The following is a 24,510-nucleotide window of genomic DNA, read 5'->3' on the forward strand; positions in this document are numbered from 1 at the left end:
TTAGAATTTAGCTTTTTGTAATTCATGTATGAGAGCTCCAAAATCCCGCTGTATTGCAGCCTTCCCCTTTTAAATAATATTCAGCTTTTCTATTCTTCCTGCCAAAGTGCATAACCTCATACTTTCCCACACTATATTCCATCTGCCAAAATTTCACCTACTCATGCAAAATACCTCTCTGTGTGTTGTCCTCATTACTTGCTCTCCCACCTATTTTTGTGTCATCTATTAATTTGGCAATGGTACATTCAATTCTGTCATCCAAATCATTAATGTATGTTGTAAAGAATTATGGCCCAGCACTGATCCCTGTGGCACCCATTAGTGACAAATTGCCCTTCTGTGAATACAGCAGGCCAGGCAACATCAGAGGAGCAGGAAAGCTGACATTTCGGGTCTGGACACTTCAAAAATCTTCATTTTCTGAAGAAGGGTCCAGACCCAAAACATCAACCTTCCTGCTCCTCTGATGCTGCCTGGCCTGCTGTGTTCATCCAGCTCCACACCTTGTCATCTCAGACTCCAGCCATCGGCAGTTCCTACTAGCCCTTCTGTGAATGTTCTTTTTGTCCCAACTCTCAGTCTTCTATCAGTTAGTCAACCTTGATCCATGCCAGTATATTACTCAACATCTTACCTTATGAAATAGCCTTACATGTAGTACCTTATCAAACGCTTTTTGGGAATCCAAAAATATTACATCTGCTGGTTCTCCTTTATCTATCCTGCTTATTACCTTCTCACAGAACTCTAATAGGCCTCCCTTTCATGAAACTGTGTTGACTCTGTTTGATTATAATTTTATTCCTAAATGTTCCCCATTGCATCCTTCACTATGGATGCTAACATTTTCTCAATGAGAGATGTTAAGCTACCTGGTCTATAGTTCCTGTTTTCTTTTTGTCTCCCAATACGTTTTTGGATCAGGGTACAATGTTGGCAATTTTCTAATGATGTGACAGTTTTCTAGAATCTAAGAAGTCGTGGAAAATTGCTACAAGCACATCAATTGCATCTACACCTGTTTGTTTGTTGATATGCTAAACACATCATCAGTATCGAAAGCAGCATCTACATGTATATTGACATTTTTGTGTTACTGTCTGCATTTTCAGTTTCTGTTAAAGCATAAGTGTTCTACGACAGACCATGTTAGAGATCCTTTCTTCCTAAGCCAAAATAAAGACATTGATTAGAAATCTTACTTGGCTAATGTATTATCTGATGGCTTTTTTAAAGAAGTATTCTGGTTTTGTTGCTGTTCCCAAAAGAAGATCACTCAGTCAATCAGCTGACCCACTTAAGAGTGACAATTTCACTTTACCATTTGCCGAATATGTTGAAGGTGGCACTTTTTTTATATAATTAGTCGCCCCATTGTATTCATATAACCCCAAATTAAATAGCTTACAATTATGGTAAGTATTATCAATCAAGTCATCCAGAATCTTTGTTTATTTTTGCTTGCGGCATTGGTTCCACTTGTATTCTGTTGCTTTCAATCAACCTCTTGCTCATGCACCTTTGTTTTTCCTTTCTCTGTTATGACATCACTTTCTGTCAACAATATGGCACCTTCCTTTACCAACTAAATACATATTGGGTGGAATCTTATAGGGGCCTGAGCAGCTTCAGCTATGATGAGATTTATGGCATAATCATATGAGAAGTGTGGAGAGGATTATCTCAAAATTGGAAGCAACTCGCTGCATCTTTTAAGCATCCATCAAGTTGTGAGGCAAGTACATCACTAGGCAGCAGGGAGATGCCAAATAAGGGGAATTATTAAAGGGCTTGTTAAATGCGTCATTAATATTCAGATTCCTAACTTCCCAAATATGCCAAACAAACTAGACATTAAGAATACTCAACATGGAAGTCAGAAGGTGTCCTTGGTGAATTTTACTCACCACTGGCTCCATAGCAGCTCATTGTTGGACACTGGGCACCAACATGTCAGGGCACACTCCAAGGACACTGATCACACGCACCCCACATCCACAGACATCAGCATCGAATTGACATTCATTATGCACCAGCCTTTAAGAACCCTCATGGCACATCTCTGAATCACTTCTACACGTCAATGCTGCACCTATCACTGCAGTGTTACTGGAAGGACACAGCACTTTGAGGGACATGCAAGCAACTCATGGATTGGACCAGGTTCCACCTCCAGTTGTTCAAAGCATCCACTTACTCTGAACCTAGTGTTATAGCCCTCACTGATTTCAAATTTTTTAAAGTTTTATTCTTTTATAAATTTAGAATTTTGAGCTGGAACTGACTTCTGGACTTTGGGACAGCTCATGGTAACAGGAAAAGAACAGAGCAAGCAAGTTTGTTTATTGCTGAGGCCAGGCCTAGAGGCTAACTGTAAGCTAATTCTTCATTTAAAAGGTTCCAACAGAACCAGCAATCCTGGGAAGAGCGTTGTGTTTTTAGCAGACAGCTGAAGTTGGCTACTAATGAGGCCAATACCTGGGAATTGTTTCTGGAAAGTCTAGAAGAGATCCTGTATAAAAGTAGATGCCAGGTATTGAATGGTAATGGAGACCTGGGGAAGAGTCAATCAGTCTGTCAGGACTGAAGTTATTTTCTGAACTATGTTTTCTGAGAGGTGGTTCTGGGCTACTACTCTGACAGCATGAGGATTTGACAGCTCCCTGCCTAATATGCTACTTCAGCTCTGGAAGCCCAAAAAATAGAAAGCTGCGTTAGGATTATTGCTGCCTTTGCCTGAGTGAACTGAGAAGGTGATCCTGATCAATGTTTCAGAAAAGGAACAAAGGAATCCATATTTATGCCTGTGAAATAACACACTGTGAAAGCCATTTACAAAATCTGGCAAGTTATGTTATTTTCTTTTATTTATCCCTTAACTGTGTTGTTTGTCTGATTGCCTTTCATGTGTTTGGGTGCTGAAATAAAACGTTTTGGGTTTAAAGCATAGACCTCAGTTTTCCATTTTTCTTAATTGTTCCTTTGCTAAAGTTATTGTGTTATTTAGTAAATTGTTTTGCCTTCTGTTTGAGGTACAAAACCAGTGTCTGGAATTAATTAGAGTCACAGAGTCATAAAACTGTACAGTATGGAAACAGACCCTTCAGCCCAACTCGTTCATGCTGACCAGATATCCTATATTAATCTAGTCCCATTTGCCAGCGTTTGGCCCATATCCCTCTAAACCCTTCCTATTCATATACCCATTCAAATGCCTTGTATATGTTGTAATCGCACCAGCTTCCACCACTTCCTCTGGCAGCTCATTCCATACACACATCACCTTTTAAATCTTTTTCCTCTCACCTTAAACCTATGCCATCTAGTTTTGGACTCACCCACCCCAGCGAAAAGACCCTATCCATACCCTCATGAAGTTGTAAACTCAATAAGGTCACCCCTCAGCCTTTGACGCTCCAGGGAAAATAGCCCCAGCCTATTCAGCCTCTCCATATAACTCAAACTCTTCAACCCTGGCAACAAAAGATGTCAATCTTTTCTGAACCCTTTCAAGTTTCACAACATCCTCCCTATAGCAGGGAGACTAGAATTGAATGCAATATTCCAAAAGTGGCATTACCAATGTCCTGTACAACCAAACATGACCTCCCAACTCCTATACTCAATGCACTGACCAATAAAGACAAGCACACAAAAAGCCTTCTTCACTAACCTGCCAACCTGGGAATCCACTTTGGAGGAACTATGAACCTGCTCTCCAAGGTTTTATTCATAAAGTCTGGGATTGCTGATTCAAAAGTCTGGTTAGAAACCATTGGAAGAATTATTGGTGGTCTTCAACAGTTTAATTTCACTGCGTTGCAAACACAGAGGTAGAAAGGCTGATTTGCTTCGGCTGTCGGTCTTCGTTTTGTAACGCTAGCTAGATGCACACAGCATCCCTGCCTTGCATTGTCTAGCCTTGTCTTTTTGCCCTTTAACTCCCTCAGGCTGAGATACCAGGCTCACAGCACTGCTGCAATGGCCTTTCCAGTTAGCACAGACACAAATCCAGGAAGCATGTCATGGTTGTCAGTCAAGTTGAAGGAGATAGACTTAACTCAGGGTCTCCTGACACAGTAAATCAAGGTTAAACTCCAGTACAGTCCAGAGGCTTGCACACAGTCAGTCAGTTTGGGGTCATCAGAGTTAGGATGCTATTCATGTACAGGTAGTTCTCCTATAGTGCGATGGTTGCATTCTTGTGAGACCTCACGCTATAGAATTTCTCGTTATCGTGAAATCGCTAGAGAAAATCATATACCTGTGCAGCAGAAAGTTCGCATTATCCAAACAGTGTTCACTATTCATCAATCGCATTGCAGCCAATTCATGTTACAAAACATGTATTACAGCAGAAATACCTGTAAGGGGTCAAGAGCCAAATGCTGGACAACCTATCACCCATCCAGACCCTTCTCCGCTGTCGTGGGTCATTTTTGTCTTGGAATGGGAAAGACAGGTATTAAGGAAGATGAAAATGGGCAAGACAGCTGTTATTTTTGGTGCAAGTCAGGAGATGTCTCAAGTGTTTGAGTAGTCAGGCCAGAGTGCACGCAGGATTAGTGGTGTCAGGGTTAGGGTGGATGACAATGAATGTTGGATGTTGCAGGCAATAGTGAGAGTGATAGATCTTGGGAGATAGGTACAATAGCAGAAATAAAGAAAATGTGAGGTATTTGAGAGAAGATGGTGGCACTTATGTGGGTGAAGTGGAGGAGGTAATTGACCTTCTTCCCACATTACTGTGCATTCCTCTAAATAGCTGAGACTGAAATGACCTGGAAGGCAACTTCAGACCAAAGTGTAGTATCATGGCCTACACTGCTGGTCCTGCAGAAGTGGAAATTCTGCCTGTGTACCAGTCTGCCCAGAAGGACATCCAGGAACCTGCTCCCAAAATGGGGAGTCAATTTCCCCACATCCAGGGCAATTGTCATGAACCATGAAGAGCAACTCCAGGTGACAGTGCTTGACTGGGTACACAATGGGCTTTTCAGGATGGTGCCACACTGGAGATACCAGTCAATTTTGGGACATCTGATCAGTGGTAAGTTCTCCCAGGAACAGCACATGGTAAGATGGGGATAGAATCTGATGTAAGTTAATGAAGCAAGCTCGGTAAGATTCGGTAAGAAAACTCATCAGGCCTTGCTGTGAGAACTCGATACAACTGTCACCAAAGCAGAAAAAACTAAGATCAACCCCCCAGGGTCTCAGAGACCAGCTTGCATAATTCAAATAAAATCAGAAAAAAATAAAATTTCAAATAAGTTTGGGAATATATGGTGTAAATTTGTAGTATTCTTTCTTGAGAAGTAAGGCTAAGTTTTATTAAAGCATGGCTGAATTATAATATCATTGTGGAGTGTTGTATAAGCCAATTTGCCTCAAATGGTTAACTCAGAAGGTTTGGAATTGCTTGTCCATCTGATATATAAATGACTGTGTCTGTCAGCTACTAAACAGTTCAAGTCAATTCTTGGTTGATCCTGCCGTGCATTATTCGTTGTTCTGTTCTACAGTCTATTGCCATGTAGCATCAACTCAGTTACTACCTCACAGGGGATTGCAATATTTTTCACTTTTTGTTCATGTAATCAACCAGTCTTAAGCTAACATAATCTGCTGTTTTACCATTATTTGTTAATATATGTCTTGTTTCTCAAGTACATTCCTGTTCTGCTGATGACTTATTAGTTGTTAATCCTTCACCACTTTATATATGTAAATCCTGTAGGTGAGTATTAGAAGGATTCATAACAGCAAGTGTACCCAAAGAAGATCCTACCAGAAATAATGCCTAGATATCAACTTATCTATGAAGTGCCACTTGTTCAAGTTATAATCCCATTAGGGTTGGTTGAGATTTGCCCATGAACCTCAAAAAGGTTTGCCAACAAACATCAGATAATTAGACAAACATGTTCCCTTTATACAGATTTAAATCTTCATTATGGAAATAAGATGGTTTGTGTAATCATGCTGTTAACCTGAGGAAGTCCAAGTATAACCAGAAGGAAAAGGTAAAGGGGTCAAGATCAAGATCCTGGTGAAGCATAGCACATGTTAAAATTCACATTCTTGTTTTCAAATTCCTCCATAGCCTCATCCTTTCCTAAATATATAATCTTTTCCAGGTTGTTCACCATCCAAGATCTCTGTACTCCTCTAATTCTTGCATATTCCTAATTCTAATCACTCCAGTGTTGATAGCTGTGCCTTCAGCTGCCTGAGCCCTTGGCTTTTTCATATTCTCCTGAAATGTATCCACCTCTTTTTCAAGATGTTTCTTGAAATGTATCTTGCCAGTCACACTTTTAGTCACTTGTCCTAATATTCTTTGTGGTTCTGTGTCAAACTTGATTATGTTCCTATGATATGTCTTGGGAGATTTTATTACACTAAAGGCCTATATAAATACACGTTGTCATTATTAGAGGAGGGAACTTCATTGGATGGAACTGTTATTTTGAGAAGGATATAATGTTTTGATCATTACGAATACCTGAAAAGTTGCCACATCCTCTAACAATAGCAGCATCTCGGCAAGTTTAGCGAGGTTCAAAAACACTCCCTGGTGGTAAATCCAGTGAGTTAACAAATGTGATTGTACAGTGTGTAAACTTGCTGTGAGTGATTGCCATGTGGCATATTTGAGTTTCTTTTCATTCTTTCTCTCAAGCAGGGGAAGTTTGAATGCCTGTGCTTTAGGATTCTTGTTGTGAGGTTGGCACTTATTTACTATGCCCCAGAAAGTAATAATGGGCAAAAATTCCCAATGTCCAGCTTACAAAGTGAATCCATTTCAGGCAATCAAATCACCTGACTTTGGGATCCTCCTTGTTTTCAGTAGGTGTGAGGATACTGGATTTCATCTTAGACGTTAATTGTGAACAAATGAATTGTAGAGGTAACACAGCATAATTTTTTACAGTAGGTCAACTTGGCTAGCTCCTCGTTTGATCATAAATAATCTTTACTTCACTCCTGTGATAAACAAGAATTGCAGTACTTTGTAATATAGTGGATCAATTTATTTTTCCTCACCATTTATGGAGCTAAATGTTTTAAACTCATAATCTTCAGAGATTCCAGACAGTTTGTGAAGGTCTCTGATGGACAGTGGACAGTAAAAAAAGGGAGGGCTGCATTTTTATAGCTCTGTTTTATTACCTCAAGACATCTCAAAGACCTTTATAGCCAATATAGTAATGAAGTATGGTTGTTGTTGTAATGTTGGAAATATGGCAGCCAAATTGCACACAACAAAACTGCACAAACAGCAATTTGTTAACTGACAGGATAATGTGTTTTAGGTACTAGTTGAAGAATAAATGCTGAGCAAGATATAGAGGGAAATTCCTTACCTTTCCTCCATTCCCAAGAGATTGGGCTTATATTCACTGGTGTTTGGAAGAATGAGAGGTCATTTCATTGAAAAATTCTTAAGGAGCTAGACAGGCAGACGCAGAAAGAGTGCTGCTCCTGGCTAAGCGATCTGGCACCAGGGAACATAATCCCAGACTAAGTGGCATATCATTCAGGCCTAAGATGAATGGTTTTCACTCAGAGATTAGTGAATCTTTGGAATTCTCTACCCTAGAGGACTGTAGATGCCCAATCATTGAGTATGTTTAAACTAGAGATTGATAGATTTCTAGATACTTATAACATCAAGGGATGTGGGGGTAGTGCATTGAAGTTGAGGATCAGCATGAATGATGGAGCAGACCTACTTTTTCTGTAATGTTTCTAAATAGTGCAGGTAATCTTTTATGTGCAGCAAAGAGGACAGAGATGGCTTCAGTTTAACAAGTCAGCTGTAACATAGCTGGTTTCACATGTACACTGAAGTCATCCAGCACTATTTCACTGTCAGCTGTCTTGACCCCATCACTGTTTCTTCATTGTCACCCATTATTGGATGAGCATCTATTTCCTCCAAATAAATATTTAGAAAACCAAAGATATAGTGTTCATTCCAGCCAGAAACTCTATTCCTTAGTCATCAGCTTCATTCTTCTCCCCAACAACAGAATAAGGCTGAACCCCAAACAATTTATTGACTTATTGTCATATTTAACCCCAAGCTGAGCTGCCAATCATATATCTGTTCATTGACCAAAATCACTGACATCAATCTCAATAACATCTTCAGACTTTGCCCCGAACATCAGGTTATGTGTTAAATGAAGCTTTCGTTCAAGCCTTTGCTCGCTCTAGATTTGTCTTCTTCAATTCTCTTCCCTACATAAACTTCAGCAAATCCAAACTTCTGCTGCCTGATTCCAAAATCACATTGAATCCCTTTCACCCATCACATCTGTACTCACTGCTCTATATTGGCTCTAAATCCAGAAATGCCTTAGTTTTAAATTTATCATCCTTGTTTTAAATCCTTCAATAATCTCTTCTCTTTCTATCTCTGTAACTTCTTCCAGCCCCATATCTTTTCTGACCTTGTTTCTCAACCCAATCTTAATGGCTTCACTGTTGGATGCTGTGTCTCGAGATGCCTGGATCTAAGTGCCTTAAACACCTTGCCTTGAAACCGATCAAGCCCTCTTTCCTCCTTTTGGATGCTTCTGAAAATCCACCCTTCTCCTACAATTCCCTAATGTGGCTTGGTATCAATTATTTTTGGCAACGTTTCCATGAAACATTTTGGAGTTTTTATAACTGCTGCTATATAAATATAAACTTATGTTGAATAAAAGGCTTTTTAACACCTAACTACCATGAACTAATGAAAGAAGATATTTCCAGATTAGGTCACAGTCAAAAATAGAACATTTCAGGGTATTTCATTCCATAAGATTATCATGACATGAACTTGAGGAACGTGATTGCTGATCTATGTGAACTTGCTGAGTCTCATTTTATCTGTGTATGATTTTGCCCATTTTGATCTTTAAAATCATTGTCTCTTCATCATAGAATCCCTACAGTGTGGAAACAGGCCCTTTGGCCCAACAAGTCCACACTGTCCCTCAGAGCATCCCACCCAGAACCATTCCCCTATAACCCACCGAATCTACACATCCCTGAACACTATGGGCAATTTAGCATGGCCAATCTGCCTAACCTTTGGACTGTGGGAGGAAATGGGAGCACCCGGCGGAAACCCATGCAGACACGGGGAGAATGTGCAAACTCCACACAAGCAGTTGCCCAAGGGTGGAATCAAACCTGGGTCCCTGGTGCTGTGAGGCAGCAATGCTAACCACTGAGCCACCGAGCCAACCCTTTCTATAAATCTGTTCAGTGGTGGCATTTGACTGTGTGTGTGTGTGTGTGTGTGTGTGTGTGTGTGTGTGTGAACTTGGTGAACATGATTATCTCAGTGTGTAAATTTCCTGAGTATGTCTTGCCGTGTATATTTGATGAGTAGGATTACCACTGGCTGAACTCTGTGCTTGCCTTTGAACTTGCCAATAGTGGTCATTGTTAAAGCCACTGCATCTTGTATAAAATCCAGTGAGTTACTGAGTGTGATTGCCTCTGTATGAGATATTGCCAAGAGTAATAGCTCTGAGTATGAACTTGATGAGTCTGATTGCTCTTCCATCTGAAATTCCTGTGATTGCTTCTTGGTGACATTATTGAATACCATTACTTCTCCAGCTGAACCTGCTGAGTGTGATTGCCTCTCCATCTCGTATTGATGAGTGTGTTTGAACTTGCTGGGAATCACTATCTACATGTGTGTGTGAACTTGCTGGGTGTATTTGTGTGTAATCTTGCAGAGTGTGATGTCCTCTGTGAACTTGCTGCATCTGATTGCCTCTCCACGTGAACTTGTTTTCTATGATTGTCTATCTGTATGTGAATCTGCTGAATGTGGTTTTGTCTTTTTTTGCGAATTTGCTGAGTATCACTGCCTCTGCTTGTGAACTTGCTGGCACTGACTGTAAACAAAAAGCAACACGTGCAGATGCTAGAAATTTGAAGCACAAATGGAAAACGCTGCAAAAACATGGGTCAGAGAGAGCAAAAGTTAAAAGTTAATTTTATCCTGATGGGAAACTACTGAGATCTGAACTGTCACTTTTTATTCAACACTTGGCCCAACTTCACATTCCTAGTGAACATATATTCCTCTGTTCACACCACCACAAAACAGATCATCTCATCCTTTCATAACACATTTCGTGGAAGCCTTCAGTGCTCAATTTGGCATCCACATTTTTGATTTACTACAACAGTCACAAGGTACATAACCAGATGAAATGCTATGTCTTGATGAGGAGCAAGACTAGCTAGGCTGCTTTTGCAGAGAGCACTGACATGACGGGCCAAATGGCTTCCTTCTGTGTTGTGACCATTCTGAGATTCTATATCAGGCAAGGTGAAAAATAAATGCCAATTTTTATATGACATAATTGCAACATAAAATCAGGTCAGTGTTAATTAGATAGCTGATACCATTTTCCCCCCAGGCAGGGTTAGGTTAAAATAGTCTCCATTGTTAAATGATCAGAACGCAATTTTGGCAAAAGGTTCACATCTGAAGGGTTAACTCACTGTTGTCTCTGTAGCTGCTATGCGTTTTCAGCTTTTCCCAGGTTTGATTGAGTCTGTGTCTGAACAGCTTGAGTGCTGTTACCTCTGTTTCTGAATTTTCTTTAGTAGATTGCCTCTGCAAACTTGCCAAGTATGGTTGTCTGTTCAGGTAAATTTGCTGAGTAAGTTTGTCTCCATTTTTGAAAATTGCTGATGGTAACTGCCTCTTGATATATGCTTGGAGAGTGAGATGATGTGTGAATTTGCTGAGCATTTGTGCCTCTATTCCTGAACCTGCTTTAGGTGTTAGACTGCCTTTGTGGAACTGCTGAGAGTGACTGTGACTGTGTAAATTTAGTATGATTGTTTGTGTGTTTTGCTGAGTCATTTACTTGGTTATGAACATACATTGCGTGATTAAAAATTCAATACATTTGCTTCTGCATCAAAATTTTAATGAGTGGAATTGTGGCTCCATATGAATTTACTGTGTAATTTCCTCCATTAGTTAAATTAATGAATGATATCAACTCTCCAGGTGAACTTGGTGAGTGACATTGATTCTTCATGCAATCACTTTGGTAAATAAAAATGCTCCCATCCCAGGTAATATTTTTAAAAGCAACTGAATTCTGCAAAATTGATCTCAAACATACAAACATGGAGCAGGCCACTCGGCTCCTTGAGTTTGCTTTGCTATTCAATCAGATGAGGAGTTCATACAGTGCTTTTGAGAGTTCCTTTGAGTAATAAGTTTTGGAGCCAACCAGACTGCAGATTATATTAGCCTTGGAATTGTGCAATGTGACAAGACTAATTAATGACCCCAGACTTAAGGCACATCTAGGTAGCAGTAATAACAAAATGATTGAATATTTGCATCCAGTTCACAAAAAGGCCAAGATTGGGCCTAAGACTGTCTTTCAAACCTAAGTAAGGACAACTATGTGGGCAAGGAAGCTGAGTTAGCTGAAGTGAACTGGCACTCCAGCTAGGAGATAGATAAATAGCAACACAGTGGCAGGCATTTCAGGGGGTATTTTAGGGTACTCAGAATAGGTATATTCCCAACTATAAAGAAAAATTCTAAAAGGAGGACCCACCATCTCTGGTTAACTAAGGAAGTTAGGGAAAGCATCAGATGTAAGATAAAAGCATATAACTTCGCAAAAGATGAGTGGCAGAATTCTGAAGTGCAGAGGAATTTAAATGCTCTGGTACATGAGTCACAAAACATTAGTATGCAGATATGACGTGCAATTAGGAAGGTTAATAAGATGCTATTATTTATTACAAAAGGAGTTGACCATAAAGGTCAGAATGTTATGTTTCATTCATACAGGATATTGGTAAGACCACGTCTTGAACACTGTGTGCAGTATTGGCCTCCTTATTTAAGAAAGGATGTAAATGCATCAGAAATGGTTCAGAGGAGGTTTACTGGATAGATACCTGGAATGAGCAGGTTGTCTTCTGAGGGTGGGTTGCACAGGCTGGGCTTGTTTCCACTGGAAGAGTGAGGAGTGACTTGATTCAAATGTATAAAATCCTGAGTGGTTTTGATTAGAGAGATATAAGATGGATGTTTCCTCTTGTGAGTCAGTCCAAAGCTGGGAGGCACTGTTTTAAAATTAGGGATCTCCTTTTTAAGAACAGAAATGGGAAATGTTTTCTCTCTGAATTCAGAACTCTTTGCCTCAGAAGGCAGTAGAGGCAGAATGACTGAATCTTTTTAGACAAAGGTCGATGGATTCTAAATAAAAGCTGAAAGAACTGCAGATGCCGTAAATCAGGAACAAAAACAAACTTACTGGAAAAGCTCAACAGGACTGGCAGCATCCGTTAAGGTATAAACAGAATTAACATTTCGGATCCGGTGACGCTTCCTCAGAGGAAAGGTCATCAGACCCGAAACATTATCTCTGTTTTTCCCTTCACAGATGCTGCCAGACCTGCTGAGCTTTTCCAGCAAGTTTGTTGTTGTAGATAGATTCTTACGAGGCAGGGGAATCTATGGTTACTGGGGATAGGTGGGAACGTGGAATTTGAAACACAAACATATCACCCATGATTTTATTGAATGGCAGAGCAGTTTTGAGGGGCCAAATGAATTATTTCTGCTCCTATTACATAAGGATAGAAGAGCATGGCTGAGCTGATTATTCCACATTCCTACCTCCTCACAACCTGTCACTTGCTTATCAACAATCTATGTAACTGTGTCTTAAAAATAATTAGACTCTGCTTCCATGCATTGTGAGGGAAAAGGGTTCCATAGACATGTTTTCAATTCCAGTTAGTTATCAAAATTAAGGTCCGAGAATAAATACAGAAGTATAATGTGAAATGAAGTGACATAGGGTCTAATAACATTATTTAACAACATCTTGATTTATTTTTATTTACTTCAGAGTCGTACAATATCTTAAGACACTTCACAGGACCATCTTTATTGAAAAAGACATTGATCATCGAAGGAGATGTAAGGATAGGTAATTGTAACCTTGATCATAGGAGGGCAGAGTGCAACCTCAGATGTTTAGCAAGGGAATTTCAGGGATTTGTGCCTAGACAGCTAAATATATTGCTGCTAATTGTGGATACTCATGAGTCCTGAAGTTGTCCGAAGAACAGAAATTGCAGAGAGGTTTGGGCTAGACAAGATCACATAGATCATGAGGGAAAAGAATATGGAAGGATTTTAAAACAAGTATCATAAATTTTAAAATTGACACATTGTTAAACAGGTCAAGAAATACAAGGAATGAAAAGTTAACAAGACTAGGTGTGAGTTGATGATAAAACAATTCCCCATTTCGATGGGGAAATCTTTGCTTTCTTAATGATTTCTTAGCCTGTTTTTTTTTAAGAACAAAAGTCTCACAAGAATAAACACCATCATTTGGCTTTTCTAGGGGCTCCTATGGGCAATTGTACTTAGCAGCTTTTAATATAGACTATTAGCAATTCAAGAAATTTTTAGATGCTTCATTTGAATATAGCTGCCATGTATCTGCACAAAATTTCTCTCAGTGTATTTTGCTAAAGCGGTAATCCTGATGAAATAACCTCTTCAAGACTTTATCCAGTTATTCATTTGTTACAAGGTCATTTGCACTGTGGCTCATAAAATTTAAACCTGATATACGATGCGTTTAATGGTTTGCTGTTGGGACAACAACTACAGCTTTTGAAAAAGCTGTATCATTTGATAGGGAATTCTTTCAACTTGAACATATTGGACTTTCAACTTGGGAAATGTATTCACATCCAGTCAAATCTCTTTGTTGACATAAAGGATTCCGGTAGAGATGAGACTGGGTAGTCCCATCCAATTCACTAATGAATATTTTGCTCCATTGCACTCAACGGATTAATATCACTCGAGTGTGATTGGGTGATTCATATGGGAAAGGCAAAAAACTGTCTCTAATGTAGTGGTTGGCTCTGCTTGGGCTCAGTTGCTAGCTATTTTGCCTGTGAGTCAGAGGTTGTGGGCTCAAGTCCTAATCCTGAGTCTTGGCACTTCACTGCTGTATTGAGGAAGTGCTACATAGTTGGAGGTGCTGTCTTTTGATTGAGCCAAGTCTCCATTTGCCCTTTTTAGTGGATGCAGAACATTCCATGATGCTGTTCAAAATAATTCAGGGGAATTCTGTCAAATTTCAAAGCCAGTGTTTATGCTTCAAACTGCATTGCTTTTCTTTATTATGATTTAAATGAATTTATCATGAATGAATTGTTGTTTATGGGAGAGATAGTAGAAATAGTAGAAATGTTTATGGGATCTTGCTTTACACATATTGGCGATCACATTTTATAAGACTGGAATATGTAAGTGCAGAATTAGGCCATTCAGCCCATCACATCTGCGTTGACATTCAATAACATCATGGCTGATCTAATAGCCCTCAACTCCACTACCATGCTTTATTCCCAAAGTCCTTCATTCCCTTACTGATTAAAAATCTGTCTATGTCAGTCTTGAATATACATAATGACCCAGCTTCTGCAGCCTTCTCTGTGGTAAAGAATTCCACAGGTTCACTACCCTCTGAGAGAAGAAATTCTTCCTCATCTCTGTTTTAAATTGGTGACCCCTTAATATGAGATTATGCCCTCTCATCCTAGACTGTCCAACAAGGGGAAAAAGAATCTCAACACCTACCTTGTAAAGCCCCCTGGGAATCTTATATGTTTCAACAAGGTCTTCTCATTCTTTAAACTCCAATGAATACAAGTCCAATTTACACTTACAAGAAAATCTGTCTATACCCAAGATCAATTTAATGAAACAGAATTAATGTTTCGGGTCCGGTGACCCTTCCTCAGAGGAAAGGTCATCAGACCTGAAACATTAACTCTGTTTTTCCCTTCACAGATGCTGCCAGGCCTGCTGAGCTTTTCCAGCAAGTTTGTTGTTGTAGATGGATTCTTACTAGGCAGGGGAATCTATGGTTACTGGGGATAGATGGGAACATGGAATTTGAAACACAAACATATCACCCATGATTTTATTGAATGGCAGAGCAGTTTTGAGGGGCCAAATGAATTATTTCTGCTCCTATTACATAAGGATGGGCTGCCTCCAATGCCAGTGTATCTTTCCTTAAATAAGGAGACCAAAACTGTTCACAATATTATAGGTGTGATCTAATTCATGCCTTGCATAGTTTTAACAAGACGACTCTATTTGTATTCTTCATTTCCTTTGAAATAAAGGCCAACATTCCATTTGCCTTCTGAATTTGGATGCTGGCTTTTGCTGATTTATTCACAAAGTCTCCTAAATCCCTATGTGCTGTAGCTTTTTCTGCTGTCTTCCTCCATTTAGATAATAACTACCACGTCCATTCCAGATGCCAAAGTGCATAACCTCACATTTTCCCACATTATGTTCTTTCTGCCAAGTTTTTTTGCCGACTCACTTAACCAGTCTATAATTCCCCTGTAATCTCTGTGCCATTGACATCACTTACCTTCTCTCCAATGTAGTGTCATCCACAAACTTGGAAATAGTACATTCCTATCCCTCATCGGAATTATTAATAAATCTTGTAAATAATGGCGACCCCAGCGCTGATCCCTTTGGCACTGCATTAATTACATCCTGGAATGCCCCACATATCCCAAGTTTCTGTCTTCTATTTGTTAACCAGTCCTGAAACCATGCTCATTATAATATCCCAGCACCATCGGCTCTTATTTTCTGCAAAACTCAATTTCACAAACAGCTATTTAGCTGTAAAATGCTTTAAGATAATGTGAAAGCACCGTACAAATACAAATTATTTCTTTAGTCATGACCTTTTGAGTCTGAAGAACATTGTGGGTGAGCAAGTGGGAAAATAACCCAGGAGCCACCCATATGTGTGTGGTTGTGTCATACTTGTTGCCCAAATTAGAAATAAGGTCCATATCTCAAAAGTTAACACCCTCAAGTTGATTTTTTTTGTCCAAACTGTGATGTGTAAACAATGTATCATTGGCATTGCATCAGATGCATTAAATTTACCCCAACTTCCAACATGGTGACTTTTTGCCAGAGTCAAATCTGTTCGAAATTCCTACAGAAATGCTGTTCCTTTAAACTATACATCTTTCTTCTGAAATCACAAATAAACAAGCATTCTGGAAATCTGATCAAGCTGCTGGATTTAACAATAACTTGCACAGCTAGCATTTAAAAGAGGAAGTGGGCCCAAGTTGGGATATTGTATGATGAGATCCTCCCAAAGGTCCGTTGCATTTGTGAACTGGTGCTAAATAACCTGATGTGTGTTTTCTGCGTGGGTTTTGAACCAGTTAGATCATATGGGACCATTTCCACCCAAAACGTTTTTGAAGTAAAAGCAAAAGTTAAAACATTCTCAACTGCTCCTACACCTTTTAACCCGAGACTCTTTTACGTTGCTGAATTGAAGTCTAAAAGGGTAGAATTTAAGTTCAAGGTGGTTAAATAAAATTGGCTGCTCGGTGTGAGATGTAGCTCATGCTGGAACTTGCCAGTCCTATCGATGGAGCATAGAAGTTGCGGGCAGATCATATATTGGTCATGTCGTATCGGCGACAGTTTACCCTTTGAGTGCTGGACTCTATCTCTTTTATTTTCACCAAAACTTTCTCATCATCAATGACCGAGGCACCTGGTGCAGTTATAACTAGATTGTTTATACACAGGGTGGCAATGCCATCTCGTGTGGCTGTAAGTTTAAAGAGTTGACGGGTTGGTGTGTGTGTGTGAAGGGGGGGTGACAATTAGTTACTCATGTCTCGTTTAATTCGATCACTATAACCCGATAAATCAATAGCTTGGGGAAAAAAACATGCATTTTATTGCAAACATTATCCATTCTGATACAAGAAACTCCACAACAAAGTTAGTCAATGTCACAACTAAAACAAGATCGGGAAAGTTGAAGCCCTGAACCACAATTTTCAATTTTTTTGTTTCATGGGGAGCCAAAGTGATGAGCTTGATTAGAATGTGGTTGGAGGCTGCGGGTATCAGAGGGGAGAAATAAACATTTGTTAATTTCAAATGAAGGGAAATCCAGGCAGCCTGCCCTATTTTGTTAAACATATCCTTGACGCCGTTCATGATTTATATCGTTTTCTGCTCTCAATGCTGAATCCAGCTCCACTGAAAATCAAACGCTGGCTAAGTTTGGGGGTTTGTCCATGTTATTTTTTTTGAGGGAGGTTTTGTTGCTAGAGGCGCTTGGTGGGTGAAGTTAGGATGGATTGTGTTCGACTCTTTCCAGTGGGATAACCTTGGTCCCCGACAATCGATCGCTTCGGAAACTTCGCCTCGGGAGGCAGTGAAGTTGACCGGGATTCCTGAGAAGGCTGCAGCAGGAGATCCGGGGGATCCGGTCCGAGGGATAGGCAGTAAAGTCCTGTCGTTCTCCCCCAGCGCAAACCTCGGTGGGGGGGGCTCGACCCAGCCGCCGGTGCAAATTGACAGCCAGGACAGAGAGTGCCCCGCTCCAACTTCGCCTTTGCAGCCTCGTCTATTTCTCCCCAATAATAAGTCTGATGTGAATAAAACAGCGCTAATTAGCCACGCACGGCATGCAAAGAGGGGGGCACTCGGTCCTGCCGAATCCTGTAGGAGACAGATGCCACTGTGTGCGCGTGTTTTCTCTCTCTCTCTCTTCCCCCTTAACATGTTTGTTGTCTCACTTCAGCAGAACTTGAGAAACACGAGCAGAGATGCAGAGTGCAAACGTGATGAAGAATGGTGTCATTAAAGACGCCGGTTGTTGGTAAACATTGCGGCTGACCCCCCAGCTCTCCTCCCTCCCGGCTCGGGGCTGGTGAGGGCGGCTCGCCCCGACCGGGCTGTGAAGCCCAGGGAAGTGCATTCCTTTCAAAGTCTGGGATTAAACCCGAGGAAAACTGCTTGGACTATTTCCTGGTGAGGAGGTAGACATGAGCGGAACTGGCGTAAGTTGTTATCCCTCCGCTAAAGGGGCTGTGGATCTGGTGTTCTACAGACTGGGGAAAGCTCCATTCCTTCCAAAGGATTTTTTTCTTTCTCTCTCTCTCTCTCCATTCTTCTCCACCTCTTCCTCCCTTGTCTCTTCCCCCCCCTTCCTCGATTAAGACCCCCCTCACTCTTCACCCCCCCCCCCCCACCACCAACCCCTTCCCCCCCCCCCTTTCTTTTTGCATTTGGTCGCCAATCTGAAGGAGAACAAAAAAAAATCCCCGTCAGGTCCGAAAGTCTTCAGTCTGATGGCTAGAGCTGGAATCTACTGTGGTGGGATGTGCGGTGCGTGAATTTTATTTCAGACAAAGAAGTCAGAGAGAGAGAGGGAGGGAGAAAGGGGTGGTGGTGTGGAGAGAGGAGGGGGAGCACAGACAGACAGACACAGAAAGAAAGAGAGAGAGAGAGGGAAAGAGACAGGGTGTGCGTGTGTGCGGGAGAGAGATTGAGAGAGGATGAGAGATAGTGAGTGTGGAGAGGGAAGGTGTGGATCAAACATCGTTTTGTCGCTCAGCACCTTTTTAGTAACTGGTTCAAATGCGGAGATAATGGAAGGGACATTAAAATCAGCCAGAATTTCGAGTTATTATCCGCTCGCTACAAGTGGAGGGAAAGAGCATTTTGCAAGTGTGTGATTTTATTTTTAATTTTTAGGAAGGACCAAATTGTGGTCGTGGTTATTGTGGATTCCGGGCGATTACTGCTGCTGAAACTATTGGGGGAAATATTTAAAAAAAAACACTCGTATCTCTTCTGGGGGAAAAAAATTCTAAAAGTGTGTTATTATAGAATCAACATCAGTCTGCACTGTGGAGACCTGGTCAATTTCACCTGGGGATTTTCCTGTCAATTTTACTTGGAATCTAGTCAATTTCCGCCTGGATCGTCGGCTCGCTTGGAATCATTATGGGAATACTGGGATAATTTCTCCATCTAAGTTATAAAAGGATTCTTCTCTTGCGGATTTTTTTTCCTCGGTGATTAATACACAGACGACGTGTATCCAGCCATCGCCTCCTGCAAAGTGTGCTTTGCCTGGGCTTTGTGGAATTGCTATTGTTAATTTTATTGAGTTTAAACAAATATATACATACACAACCAGTCACCTTTTTGTGTGTGTGTGTGTGTTTGGGGAATTCTTGTGTGTGCAATGGATCGCCCTCGGTGTAGTGGGCTTCGCCGGAGTAGGCGATCTCGAGCTCAGAGAAACCGAGACAGGAAAGCAAAGGGAGGAGGAGGCACTTCGAGGGCGAACAGCATTCTATCCTCATCAGGGTCTGAGCGAGAGGGCAGTCACAAAAATCCCGCCTCATCCCGTCCCAGACCCCCGCGACGTCGGAGGAAAGACTCCACTTCAGGAGAAGAAGATCTCATTGATGGATTTGGAATAGCCAGTTTTGTCACCTTGGAAGCTCTCGAGGTAAGGAACCGGTTGGATAATGCAAATTCTTGCCTCCTTCAGACTTCTAGCTTCAAATGTGATTCAGCTTTAAGATTGCACTGCAATATCCCAGTCTAGAGTAACTGATTAAACTGCACTTCATGTTGTTTGATTAAACTATTCTGTTATCATAGCTTAGAGTTGAACTCATTTACACAGATCATAGCTCGACTTTTATTGTTGACTGTGTAGTTCTTTGATATTTTTCTTTCACCCTTCACCTCAGCCATTAAAAGTTGAAACCAACTGAGAATTTTGTTGGAAGTCTGAAATCTGTCAATGTTTTATAAAAGCTGAAAGGAGAGCATTGATTTGAGCCAGTTGAGATTTGTGCACCTTGTGTAACTCATGCATTGCTGAAACATTAGGCCCAAGCATTGTGATTTTTTATGAATTTGATTGTATTTGGCACTTCCCTATGGAGAGTTAAGAATTCTGTAAATATGGAAACTGAATTTGGCCAAAATGAGTTGTGACTGGGAAGGTTTAAAAGCCACCAGCTATTGTGTTTGAATGATTTGGAAGTTGATTTAACTGGTACTTTGGACAATATACAAAGAGACAAGAAGAGTCTAAGGATTGGATTGGATTGGTTTGGATTGGAGTAATAGAAGTTTACATTGAATGGTAATTACTTGAAACGGCACAACTATTTATTGAGAAGTGTTCTGGAAACGACGCATAAAGTTCAGCATGCTTTGAAAAGTTACAGTGTAAATGTGATCCTATTTTTGCATGTATGGAAGAGTCAGGAGTATTGGCTGAATTCCTGAATATGTTAGTGAATGTTCTCTCTAATCAAGTTAGGTTTTGGTGTTTACATTGACTGGCTCACCTCTTGACAATGAAATATTGTTTGATTGCACAAAACCATTTCTACCTCTTAACGTCAACAAAGTAGTCATAAGATTTTCACAAAGATTTTCATGTCAGTGTTGAATAAGGGACACCTTTAACAATAGTTCGAATTCGATAGTAGACCATAGAACCACTGGTTGGGATGAGCCCTGTTTCAAAGGACCAGCTCTACAGAGATAACAGCAGCTGGCTTCCCCTCCATCTATTGAGAAACAATAGTAAATAGCCTCAGTCCATGTTTGTTTATCTTAAACTGCTATAGTGAATGAATTATGCCTTAAATTATTACTTAACTTAAAGTGTCCAAAAGTACCAGTATTGATTTTGTTTTATATTATTTATTTGGAAATTCTTTTTAAAGTCAGTTCCTAAAATAAAAATATTAATAATTACTTTTGTTATTAAGGAGGAATATTGTTTTAATTTTTCCTTTCACTGGAATATGAGTGTAATTGTGCTGGAGATGAGATTTTCCCTGTGGAGCTTTTCTGCTAGTTTTCTCCCAGTTTTTATTTATAAGCTTATTATAAGTTGAATGCCTATCAACTGGTACTGTAGTATCACAGTCCCTGCATATTGGAATGTTATTGCAAGCAATAGGTTTGCATGTTTGCTGTTTCTCATGCATTGTATTTACACTGTCAGAAATGAGTATTTCTACAGTTGACAATGAAGAGTGTCTTTTTAACCATCAGATCTTCTCAGTGACATCTATAGGAAGAAATAGTTATTTGCTCGGAGCAACATCTTAAGAGTTAGATTTTATTTTAAACGTCAGATTAATGATTTTTAAAAAATTGGATTAGGAAAATGTCTTGAATTTATAAATTTGGGCTATTGATCATATTCATGTTTGTCCTTTTTGAAGTGCAAAATGAATCTACTGTGTTTCTTCTGTTTAACTGACGTAAATGGTGAGCTGATAGAATCTTGGAAAATTATTTTGTAATGAACTGCTTCAATTACTGTGATGTTGATTGTTTTAGAGTTTTCTTAAGGAGAGGGAAGTGCAACAATAGATTACTGTTCTATTTGATACATGGTATTGCCTAGAAAGTTACTTCAACAGCACTGTTGAAACATAGAGGATGTGCTAGTCTTGATGGTGCCTTCGCTTTTCAGATTGGTAGTGAATTCCACATGTTTGACATTGACATTCTTGGACAATGTCTAGCCTTCAATACCTAAGATAGTCCATAGATTTTGATATTGCCCCCTATAAAGCAAATTCTGTGCTTCCCCTTCCCACTGTTGTAAACTTGAGGTTATATTGAGTCTTTAAATATCACAGTTACTGTTGGGCTGGACTGATTTTGCTGTTGTAATTTTCTGATTTTCACTGTCAGAATTGTTGTTGACATGTCACACCTACAGTGAAACCCTGCCAAATCCTTCAGAGCCACATTAAATTAAGTTGATCAGTATTGATCTATATTAGAAAATAAAAGGTGGGAATATAATTAATTAAATCAATTGACAACGGGGTCTGTTAGTTTCCATAGCACAGTTATGTATGTGTCGCTCGGGAAGTCCAACTGACAAGAGGCTGAGTAATGATTACTGAAATCGCAGAATCCATTATGCTTTTATATGAGTGGATGGACAATCATCTTTTGTAAAAGTAGGTGACTTTTTTAATCCATGTTTGGTGTGGTTGGGCCCCATACCTTTGAAGTAAAACTGAGGAATGGTAACTCGCCCTTATAATGTACCACTTAAATTATTGAAATAAAATGTTTTATTTTAACATTTTTTGAGATCCAGCAATGTAAAGGTATAGTGTACTTCACATATGAAGGGAAGTAATCAATAAAATAAATTGCATAGTTCAGTAGAGATACTCCTTATGAACTGGTTGAAAACTGCACTCTAAATGAGCAGGTACATCTCGACAACAGTTTCTTCATTAATGCATGGTGGTGTAGTATTGGTAAGGTGCACAATTATGGTTTCATGTACTATATCAGAATATTTAATTTTATGATGCTAAGTGGTTAGAAATTTAGTTTTTAACTGTGTGGAAATATCTAAATGTTGTCCTCCTAAAGTGGTAATAAAATTAAATGCACTCAGTACATCTTTCCTGGATATCATGTTTGCAAAATATCCATTCTTTTAGATTCTTGTTAATTAGACACCAACAAACCTGTAAAAGTGACTGTGGACAGTTCCCCTGGTTTCCTTGTCCATTTCGAGCATTGCATCCTGTTTCATTTCTAAGCGTTGTGTATTGTTAAAAAAAAAAGCCAGCTGTGCCAGTTCTGAAGTTGTTAGCACTCAACAATGTTGTATTAGTGAAAGAAATTCATTCATATTTTGCTCTTAAGCAGCAGGGAGGCGCATGCCAAGAAAATTCGCCTTGCAATTCTTGGTGCTAAACTTTTGATCCAAATCAGTCACTTTGATTAATTTTTCTGTCAGAAACCATGTACAGATAATTATAGGTTGATGTATTGCTTATTAGAGAACTTTTGTATTGATCAGCAAATAGAAAGTTTCCTTGTTGGGAATTCATTTTGGCCAAAATATAGGGGAAAATGTTTTTTTTTGACCAAACATTATAGTTTTGGATAAATGTAGAGAAGCAAACAGAACTACTCCATGCTGTCACATCTAAAAATTACCCCCCTGAAAGATAATCAGCAATGATCGAGTGCACGATAAAAGGACCTCACCTGAGAGAGATAAAACAAAATGGATTAATTTCTATATTTCAGGAATGCTGTTATTTTGGCAATAATTGATTGCTCCACTTTAGCATGATTTATGGTTGGTGGTCACACAATAGTCTGCTGATCATGCCACACTGCAGATATCTTACTTGGGATGTCTTTCTTATTACTTTGAAATTTACCAGAACAGGGTTACACAATAATTGTTAAATTCAGTGTTGTCCTGGCTTACTTCACCAATGCATGAAAAATTGAGAATTTACTTGTTTGGCTGAAAATGCAACAAAAAAGTATGAGGCTTCATAATTGAGGCATTGATCAACTGCTGAGAACAAATCCAGTAATTTTGTGTAGCACGTTGTTATGACCAGTTTTGCTGGCCAGTCAATAATGTACTGAACGTAGTCAAGACGTTGATATAAATTCAATTATTTGTGTTGTACTTTATTTGTCTTGGCAAAATGAAGTGATTTTTTTTTGCTGAGCACTATGACCTGTGATGGGTTTGAGGAGCGATTGTGAATTCTCATGATTTTTGCAGTCTACATAAATCTCTGTGAAGAAGATATTAACAGCTCTATTAACAATGGTTAATAGGGAATGTGAAGAAACTTTGACTGACAGCATGATATATTCAATGTATGCAGATACCCATATCAAACCGTTCATAGTCGTTCAGTTTAGGAAATGTTATTTTCCTTTTTGACTGTTGATTAATCAGTTTTGTTACCAGCTCTGGAATCCACTTAAGAAACACCTTGCTGTACTGCTGTTCAAATAACTTTTTTCATAATGTTTCAGCTTCACAGTTACATTTTGCAGTATCTTCTCAGCCCTTGTTGATTTACAGTGGTACACTCTACTCCTAGTTATATTTATCAGGATCTGTTATTTGGATTCAGGAAATGACTTCAGCAATTTTTTTTAATGTCACTTGTTGGGCCTCATAATGGTTTCCTCATATCATCGCAATTAAGAAGTTTATGTGGTCTTGTGCATTTTATGAGAGTCATTTAAAATGCATTTTATTCTTGTTCACGGGTCCACATTTTTTACCTGTGCTATGAAGAAAAGACATTTGGGCTGCAACTTGCTTAATTCCTGCACTTCGGTGATGAGATCTGCATACATTGAGTAAAAAGTTTCTCCCTTCAAATGTCGTATACCTTAAGACACAATAGAGTTGATTGCTCAAAGGTTTCACCATAGTATTTGAGAAAAGACTGTTTGTTTGAAAATGACTGACTGCAATGCTGGTCTAGGCTTCAACAGAACATAATCGGCTGAACTTTTGGCTCCACGTTATTATTCCATTCTTAAACTCCTCCTGTCATAAGGAACTGTGTTCATTTTGGTGGTGGTTGTAGATAGGCATGTTAATGAATGGCCTAGCCTATTTTGTAGCTTTGTTAATATACACAGAAGTAAATTTAATTAATTGTTTGCTAATCTTTGTGTTGATCAGTTTTCTACAGGATTGGTTAATCCCTCAAAGGAGTATGTTTCAAAAAGCAGGGACTTTGTCCATGTTGTAACAA

The 24,510-nt window shown here is 39.5% G+C and overlaps 1 long non-coding RNA gene across 1 annotated transcript; it reads left to right on the forward strand.

Annotated features, from left to right (window-relative positions):
• Window positions 1-18,162: 18,162 nt before the first annotated feature.
• On the forward strand, window positions 18,163-19,106 carry LOC125486171. The gene is made up of 2 exons (XR_007264858.1): window positions 18,163-18,286; window positions 18,656-19,106. It is a non-coding gene; the product is annotated as an uncharacterized LOC125486171 (long non-coding RNA).
• Window positions 19,107-24,510: the final 5,404 nt, after the last annotated feature.

Source organism: Rhincodon typus, chromosome 26 (genome assembly GCF_021869965.1).
Source record: "Rhincodon typus isolate 14 chromosome 26, sRhiTyp1.1, whole genome shotgun sequence".
In the NCBI taxonomy this organism is placed as follows: domain Eukaryota; kingdom Metazoa; phylum Chordata; class Chondrichthyes; order Orectolobiformes; family Rhincodontidae; genus Rhincodon; species Rhincodon typus.